The sequence below is a fragment of the Mustela erminea genome, chromosome 7 (genome assembly GCF_009829155.1).
Source record: "Mustela erminea isolate mMusErm1 chromosome 7, mMusErm1.Pri, whole genome shotgun sequence".
Taxonomy (NCBI): domain Eukaryota; kingdom Metazoa; phylum Chordata; class Mammalia; order Carnivora; family Mustelidae; genus Mustela; species Mustela erminea.
The window spans coordinates 17,681,970-17,690,737 of record NC_045620.1 but is presented as its reverse complement, the minus strand read 5'-3'; the positions used below and the strand labels follow the sequence as shown (position 1 = coordinate 17,690,737).

At 43.0% G+C, this 8,768-nt stretch overlaps 1 long non-coding RNA gene across 1 annotated transcript; it reads right to left on the bottom strand.

Annotated features, from left to right (window-relative positions):
- Window positions 1-224: 224 nt before the first annotated feature.
- Window positions 225-2,492, bottom strand: LOC116596505. The gene is made up of 3 exons (XR_004288144.1): window positions 2,421-2,492; window positions 972-1,098; window positions 225-498 (listed from the first exon to the last, which is right to left on the bottom strand). It is a non-coding gene; the product is annotated as an uncharacterized LOC116596505 (long non-coding RNA).
- Window positions 2,493-8,768: the final 6,276 nt, after the last annotated feature.

The following is an 8,768-nucleotide window of genomic DNA, read 5'->3' as shown; positions in this document are numbered from 1 at the left end:
CTTCATGCTACCTAGTTTGGCTTTCTTTGACGTGGCCAAGAATTGAGGGTGTGCAGCAATCTGAGAGCAGAATCCTTCTAGGACTTATGTTTTCCCCAAACTGTGAATTCTGTAGAATTTTTAAAAAAGTGATCTGCCTTGTGTCATATAATCAAAACTCAGTTTTTAATGGACATGTTGACTTTTATAGATGATATTTAATGAAAATGTGTAATTATGGGATCAGGTGCAGCAGACATCAGCACGCTCGGAGCCAGCGCCAAAGGAAACAAGCCGACTCTTAGAGGTACAGGTGCAGGTGTCCCAGAAGGGGCCTAGCCTGGTAGCTGTGAACATTCTAGCACCATGGCCCCGTCAGCAGGTCTTACGGAGAATGGAGGGTGTCTGTTCATGGAAGGTGTCTGTTCGATGGCCAACGGTGGACCTCTTAGATGCGTGTTATTACCTCCATGTGGTTTAGGACAGTGAAGGGCTCCTCTCCAAGCCCTGTAGCTCGAGCTGCCATGGAGACCCAGGAGGTCTGAATGCAGAGCCCCTATGGCACTCCCCCCCAACCCCTGCCCCCTGCCCCCTGCCCATGATCATTTCTAGGTTAAAAAAAAATGTAGATAAGCCGTCATTTTATCTTAACAAATTACAATTATTTCTTTAGATATCATCATCGTCTCTCAGACACGCCCTGCCCCCCCCACCCCCCACTTCCGTATGTCCTTGGTGTTCCTGACAGATGGGCCAACTGAAATGTGTGTACTCATTGACTGAAATGTCCAAGTGTCAATATTTTCTGACTAAACATTGTCCGCGGACTGTCTCGTGGCCGAGGACCAGTGAGCGGACACAGTGATTGCGGGGAGCGGGGGAGTCAATGAGACTGAAATGTTAGTTGAGCCTCTTGGAAAGGTGTCCAAGTGTAGCGTGTCTCCCTCTGCACCTCCTGCCACAGCTACGTCCCCACAGCAGCCCGAACCTACCTCTTTGGCTGTAAAGGGTTACACGGTCAGCGAAGTTCTGTCCCCGCCCGTCCTGGCTCTGGTATCTCCTTCTGCCTCACTTCTTCCTGTGTGACTTGTTGCCAGTTCCTGGACTCCTGAACCCGATCTGTAAGACGGGGGTAAGGGGAGCCCCTGTCTAGGATTAGGGCTATGGAGAACAGGACATGCTTGATACCAAACCTGGCACTTCTAGATGCTCAATAAACGGTAGCTATTGTCGCTGGGGTCCCCAAATCTTCTTCCCCAGGGTAAGGCGGAAAGGCATAATTGGATACAGCTAGAAGCAACTATTCTGTTCTAGCTCATTTGGCCTTTGATAATCCTAGCTCAGTGCCTAGAATGCAGAAAATGCTTGGTAAATATTTGTGCAAATTTGGATAAATGGCTCTTGGGTCGGTGTTTCTCACTGCTTTGCTTGGGCCTCTCACGGTGGTCTCTGTGGTAAGGCTGGTTTTCCTGTGTTGCAGCACTTCATACTCCGTGGTTTCAAAGCATTCTTCCTCTCCAGTGGCGGTTGCTTACCATCTTCGTATTTTCAGGTACAGGATTCTGGTGAACTGTGTTTTAAAGAGATTTCGTGTTCCTCTAATAGTCTTAGCACAGTTGCTTGCAGAAATGGCAAACGGCTCACATGGTTTATTGCTCTGTTTTGTTTCTTGGGTCTAAGTGCCTTGTGATCTGAGGCTGTTACATCTCCCGGCTGTCTCTGCGTCCCACTGTGGGTTTACAGCCCCTGGCTCTTTGGCAGAAACAGTAACTTCCAGATCTGTCTGCAGATCTGAAAAAGTCTCCGCTGTCTGTGCCGGAGTCTTTATGCTACAGTAGAAGTATGGGTGCGGAAGGGAAGGAAGTCACAGAGGTGACAAAGCAGCCTTGGGACAGATGAAAGAGGCTGAGGCAGTGGACCCCAGTGCCTTGGAAGTATGTTCTTGTGTCTTGGGGGAGTTTTGACCTGGGGTTGCTTAGAGGAGGACTGGGGTGATGGAACCTAGGTTAGATAAACACGTGGGCATGTGGGGATCACCGGCAGCTCTTTTCTTAGATGTTCCTACCAAATGCCTGCCTAGTGCCTCCCCATCCCTCAGATCTCCCCTCTGTCCTCCTCCTCCTTGTTCTTTTCCCGGGAGGCTGCTTCTTGAGGGTCCTGGGCCCTCTGGCTGCCAAGTGAGTCCTGTCCGTGGGGACCTCTGGCAGGAGATCAGAAGTAGGGAGGGAGGAGAGTATGGTCAGGGAAATTCCTCTGAGGAATTGCCACAGGCTGGTTGTACCTCCCGACTGAAGGTCAATATTCCTCCCAAGGTGGCCCCTTTCCTGTGATGCTCCTTCAAGTTCTGGTATCTGTGCTCTCGCTTCCTTGTCTGAGCTGAGAAAGGGTAGCGACCACACTGTTGTTAATTCTAGGGTCTGGCACCAACAACCTGCTCACACCTAGGGAAGTGGTCCCTTGTTGAACCCTCCTCAGATGATCCCAGCGTGAGAGTGTCTGCTGCTTCATGGCGGATGCCTCACTTCCGGTCTCCAGCTGCTCTGCCTCTGCGGGAAGATGGCGGCACCTGGGAGGGAGGAGCCACTAGGAGATAAAAATAGTACAGTTGGGTGTGTCAGAGAGGCAGTGGAACATAATCATGGCTAATTTAAGCAGAATAGAAATTATGGGTGGGAGAGCGGGTAGCTCACAGGAAGAATTTGGAAGGCTCAGAGCCAGGTGGGCAGTGGGGCAGTAGGGACCATGGCAATGCTCTGGTGAGGCTGTGGCTGCTGGTTCCTGCCGCCCTGGGGTCTTGATGAAACCCCTGCTGCCATGAACACATTCTCAACTTTATCTGCACCTCTGTGTCACTCCCTTGGGGTTCAGCATCCCGGTGAGAGCATCTGCTTGCCTGATACTAGGTCACATACCACATTCTAGTTGCAGGAAGGAGGAAAAGAAGTTCAAGCCTCTCTGTTCTCCCAGCTTATTCCTGTTTCAGACTGGAAACGTGTAACCAGCAAGGAGGTTGTCTGTGGTTGGCTTCTTCCCTCTTCCTCCCCTCACCCCTCAGCTCTGGCTTCTCTCGGGTGGGGATTGGCGGAGAGACAAGACATATGGTGCAGGAAGTCTCTTGCTTGGCTGGCGCTGTGGTGACCTGGTGTTACTACTGGGGGTCTCTGCCTGTTGGGCTGACTTGGCCGGTGTCCAAAGCTGAATCTTGTTCTCCTTGATCAAATCTTTCTTCTGGCCATCTGGCATCCCATTCCTTCTGTTGGGGTCTCATCTTCCTCCGGGCATTCTTGGGAGAAGTCCAAAAGGACCCCAGTATGGCACCCATCTGGGAGCTGCTTAAAGCCTACTCTTTTCTCCCTGCCTTTGTGAAAGGCCAGAGAGGTTTTCATTTTAGCAGGCTCATATAGTCGACATTGTTCATATGGAAGGCAAGTCACTGCCTTTAAACGTGCAGGGCAGCTACACAGCAAATGGATAGACACCCAGAAGTTTTGCCCTCTGGATACCACTGCACAGCGCCTGGACTTGGTTTCATAAAGACTACCCCAGAACCATCCATCCAAGCTCCTGGACATGAGCCAAGGCCGAGACAGCCCAGAAGAAGAAAGGAATGTTCTTTCAGGATAGGTTTTCTTCCATAAAGGATTCTTGGAGGATAAGCAGTTCTTGGGGCACCTGGGTGGCTCAGGGGGTTAACGCCTCTGCCTTCAGCTCGGGTCCTGATCCCAGGGTCCTGGGATCGAGCCCCATGTCGGGCTCTCTGCTCACCAGAGAGCCTGCTTCCCTTCCTCTCTCTCTGCCTGCCTCTCTGCCTGCTTGTGATCTCTGTCTGCCAAAAAAAAAAAAAAAAAAAAAAAAAAAAAGATAAGCAGTTCTTCATCCATCCATGGTTAATATCAAACCAGAACCACAGAGTGGGGGACCTGGCTCCAGCCTGCCTGTAAGGGAGAAGGTCCTATCCCACATGATGGTTTTCATTTTTGTTTTGTTTTGTTTTGTTTTATTTTTTTGGCTTTGTTTGTTTTTCTTGTGCTGTGACAGGACAAGGCACAGAGTTTGCTAGAAGGACAGAGATCAAATGGGTTTTGCAGTGAGCTTCATGACTATCGTCTTAAAGAAACAGACTCAGATTCTTATTTCTTCCTTTCTTTTCTTTTTTTTTTTTTAAAGATTATTTATTTATTTATTTATTTGACAGAGAGAGATCACACGTAAGCAGAGAGGCAGGCAGAGAGAGAGAGAGAGAGAGGAGGAGGCAGGTTCCCTGCTGAGCAGAGAGCTCAATGCAGGGCTCCATCCCAAGACCCTGGGATCATGACCTGAGCTGAAGGCAGAGGTTTTAACCCTCTGAGCCACCCAGGCGCCCTTCTCATTTCTTTCTGATGCTAAATTTTAGGGGAGATTTCCACGATGTTAAAGGAGGATGAAAATGTGAAATACTGATATTTATTGGGCACAGGTGACTTGGGGTCATGTTTGTTTCAGAAACTTCAGGGGCTTCTGACAGCAGGGCAGGACTTTCATTTTCCATCCAGTTATTGGGAGTCACGGGTTATATGGACATAAGAAGTCAAAGAAATTCTTTGCATTTGAAACAAAAGTTGCATCTCATTTCAAGTCCCGATTATCTCTACCAGCATCACTGCCTTCATCACCATCTATAATCGCCTCATACCTCTTATGCGCCTCTTTTATTATTTTCTTTGGGTTACCTTTTGGAGGTAAAAGGACAAGGTAAAAGCCTATCACCTTTAGAAAAATATTTTTTTGTGTGAGAAAATTTTGAACATATTACCAAAGCAGAGAGAATAGGGTGTGGAGGTGTAGAAATTTAAGAAGCTTCTACTGTAGGTTACTCAACTGTTTTCTGCCAAGTGTCAGTTTCTGCCCCATCAGAATGCCTGCATCCTGACATTCTGCACAATACTGGACTTCATTTTCTCTCCTTTTTTTTTTTTTTGTCAGTTCACTGAATGGGAGGAACAGTGTCCCATTATTGTTTGACGTCTCATTGATTTGACTGCCAGGGAAGGTAGATACTTTCCCCCTGTACTTAGTGGTCCTTTGTTTTGCTTTATGAAATTCCTAGCACCAGATTGCCTTCAATTTTGTACTGTATGCCCCACCCCCGCCTCTTTCTTGTGTTAATTTATAAGAGATCTTTAAATATTAAAGGTATCAACCCTCTGTCTAGCCTGAACCTCACAATTATTTTTCTCATTTGTCATTTGGCTTCTAATTTTCTTTGTAGTGTTCCTTGACATACTGAAATATTACATTTTTTTGTAGCTAGATCAATCAAGTTATTACTGATGGCTTTCCTTCCTTTGGTTGCTTTCTTAGAACTCACGCTTATATAAATCTCTACACATATATTATTTAACACTTAAGTAATTTCATTTCCTGTGTCTAAAAATCTTCACTACATCTGGGATTTGTTTTGGTATGTGGATGATACAGGTAATAGTCATTTTTTTTCCCTTTCTAAATAGTCATGTAATCTGAGCTTTTTCCTATTGATTTAAAATGCTGCCATTATCATATACTAAATATTTATACTAAAGCTTTTTATTGTGTTCATTGATCTGTTTAATCTTGTTCTTCACCCAAGTGGTTTGATAACTGAAATTCTATATAATGTTTTACCTTTTGGCAGTATCTCTTGTCTCCCATTCTTCCAGCACTTCCTCATTTTCCAAAAAATTTTTGGCTTCTTCCAGATGTTTTTTCTAGCAGTTAAACTTCAGAGCAGTCCTTAGAATTTTATTAATTGCTTGAAATTTGTAGTCGATTTGGGATCAGTTATATTTTGTATGATTACATCTATCATTCTGTCTTCTGTGGGGGAAGGGATTTTAGTCTATGGCCTCAGTAAAGGTTTGATATTTTCTTCACAAGAGTCTTGTTGCTAATTAAATTTATTTTTAGATATTTCATATTTTTTGTTGCAGTTAAGAATGAGATTACTTCCTTTCTATTTTCTGACAGGTTATGGCTCATACTTGGGAAGTTACTTTTTTTTTGTATTTATTTTTATAACCACCAAATTTAATGAACTATTTTATTCTGATAATTTAAAGTCCATTCTTTTGGGTTTCCAAGTTGAAATTGGCATTATTCGCAATAACTGTTGTTTTGTGTATTTTCCTTCTTTTCTAAAACAATATTGTGTTGATTTATTTGAGAGAACATGTGTGAACAAGAGAGCAGGAGCAAGGGGAAGGGGCAGAGGGAGAGGGAGAAGCAGACTCCTTTCTGAGCAGGAAGCCTGATGTGGGGTTGGATCCCAGGACCTTGAGATCACAACCTGAGCCGAAGGCAGACGCTCAACCAACTTAGCCACCCAGGCACCCCTGTGTATTTTTCAATATTCTTTTTTCTTTCTTTCTCTCTCTACCCCCCTTCTCTTTTTCCTTCCATTACCAGCACTTCTAGGACAATTTTAAATAATAATAAGCATCCTTATTGTGTTCCTGAGTAAAAGATGTCTCTCATATTTTTCACCCTTTTAATTTAAATTATATTTGATAATATTTCATTAGTTATTTTGCAACTGTACTCATATGTGAAGTTGAAGTGTTCATTTTTTTCCTTTCTTTTTTTTTTTGGTGTTACGATTTTGCTAACTTGGAAAAATAGAGGAGATGGTCTTTTATTTTTATTATTATTATTTTTTCCTGTGCTCTGGGAGAGCTTATTATGGTAATTACCTGCTATTTGAACATTTAAAAAAACTTGCCCATAAAATCGCTTGGGTTTTGCTCCTTTCACAGAGGTAATTTGTTCTGACTGTATGATAAGCTTTCCCTTCTCCAGAAATGACTCCAGTATATACCAGTGGGCTCCCAGGGGCTGCAACGGTTCTGTGGCATCTTGCTCTCCTGACTCTAGCTGGTTGAGTCTTCGGATTTTTGATTTGGAAGAGAGGGACTAGGGGAAATCCCCTTTTGATTGTGAGAGCCTTGAGAGGAGGAATCAGGAATTATAGCTCAGCCGGATCCTTGACATTTGAAGGATGGAATGCATTGAATACTTTGAGAAAAAAAAAAAAAATCAAGAGCATATTGGTGATGCCAGTATCTGGTTTCAGCCATTCCTGACACCCAGCTCTAAGAGCTGACTTTCATTCTTACAGGTACATGGGATGCTCCTTTATCCTCCCAATAATTCCCTTTGTGCCAAGATGAATTTGAATCAGGTATCTGATACTTGTGATCACTGGAGTACAGGCTTGCTCTCATTTTCAAAAACATTTTTTAAATGAATAATGGTTTGCTAGAGTTTTCCAACTTCTCAAATATTTCTTAGGAAAATATAAATTACCAAGATTTATTTTATGGAGAATTTTACATGTATTAGCATAGGATTATACATAACGCTTTCTTATGAGTAAAAAGGAGTGTACCTATTATGGTGAAAAATCCCATAAACATTTCTTAATTTCTTTTTACTATCTTTTCTGGCATAAAACCATCATAATGTTTGAAACACTGTGTTTCAAAGATTATATTATGAAAAAATTTGTGTGACAAAAGAGGGTTAGAAGTTAGAGAATTTTAGACCCACAAGAAGCAATTCTTCTTAAAGAAATGTCATAATAAAGGTTTACTTATTTTTCTTTCTGCAGGCATATTTTGTTATCACAAACTACAAATGAAAAATTGATTTATCAATACTGACAGAAACAACCCCAAATATCTCCTTATTTGTCCTACATTCCCTCGAGCTGGAGCCTTCCATTCTCCTTGAGTCACTGTTGAACTTGACCTTACACTTGCGTTTGAGGTGCAATTTACAAGAGTCAGCGGCAAAAGAGAACCATAGGAGTTGAAGATAAATAAACACATATCTTCCTATGATAATATTCAACGACTCCAGCAAAAGACTGCTGGCTTTCCTATTTTCAGACTTCAACTTGTCTAATTCTGAGCCAGTCATCATTCCCATAATGTGTATCTCTCAGCTTTTTCAGCATAACCAGCCACTTCAAAATACAGTCCCTTAAAAAAAAATCAACACGATATTTTGGTTGGCAATTGGACTAGGATCAGTTGGGAGGTTCTTCTGGTGTTGAATGAACGGTCAGTTGCCAGACTACCTGGGAACTGGTTAATTAAGCTCAGATGTCTTATCTCTACCACAGTTTCTCTCATTTTCCAGAAGGCCATCCTGGGCTTGCCCACATAATGAATGTGCAGGACTTTGAGAGAGTAAGGGGAAGTGTGTGGGCTTCTGGAAGCCTATGCTTGAAACTGCACAGGGTCACCTTCTAGTGATCAAAGAAGACTCTATTTCTTGAAGGCAGGAGGTAAAAAGTCGTATTGCAAAGGGCAGGGCTATAGTGAGGGATGGAGAATTCTGGACATTTTTATAATCTATTACCTAATGCAAATTGTGGTCTTGTATTTCAGAATAGAAATTGTATCCCATTAATCAACTGGTTATATCCTCCTTATGATGCAAAACCCACCTTGAAGGCTGTGTGTGGGTATAAAATTTCATTTCTAAATGATTACTTATATTTGCATTTTTATTAATTTATATGTGCTTCAAGACATTTATGTTGAACAAATTACTGCATGGTTTCTCAGATTTTCTGGAGTTTCTATTCTATAGTTAACATTTGAATTTTAGGTTTAGTGAAAAAAATATATATATATATGATTTTATTTATTTATTTGAGAGAGAAAGTGCATGAGCAGAAGGTGGGGTAGTGGGAGAGGGACAAGCAGACTCTCTGATGAGTGCAGAATCCAATCCAGGGCTCGATCCCAGGGCCCTGGGATCATAAT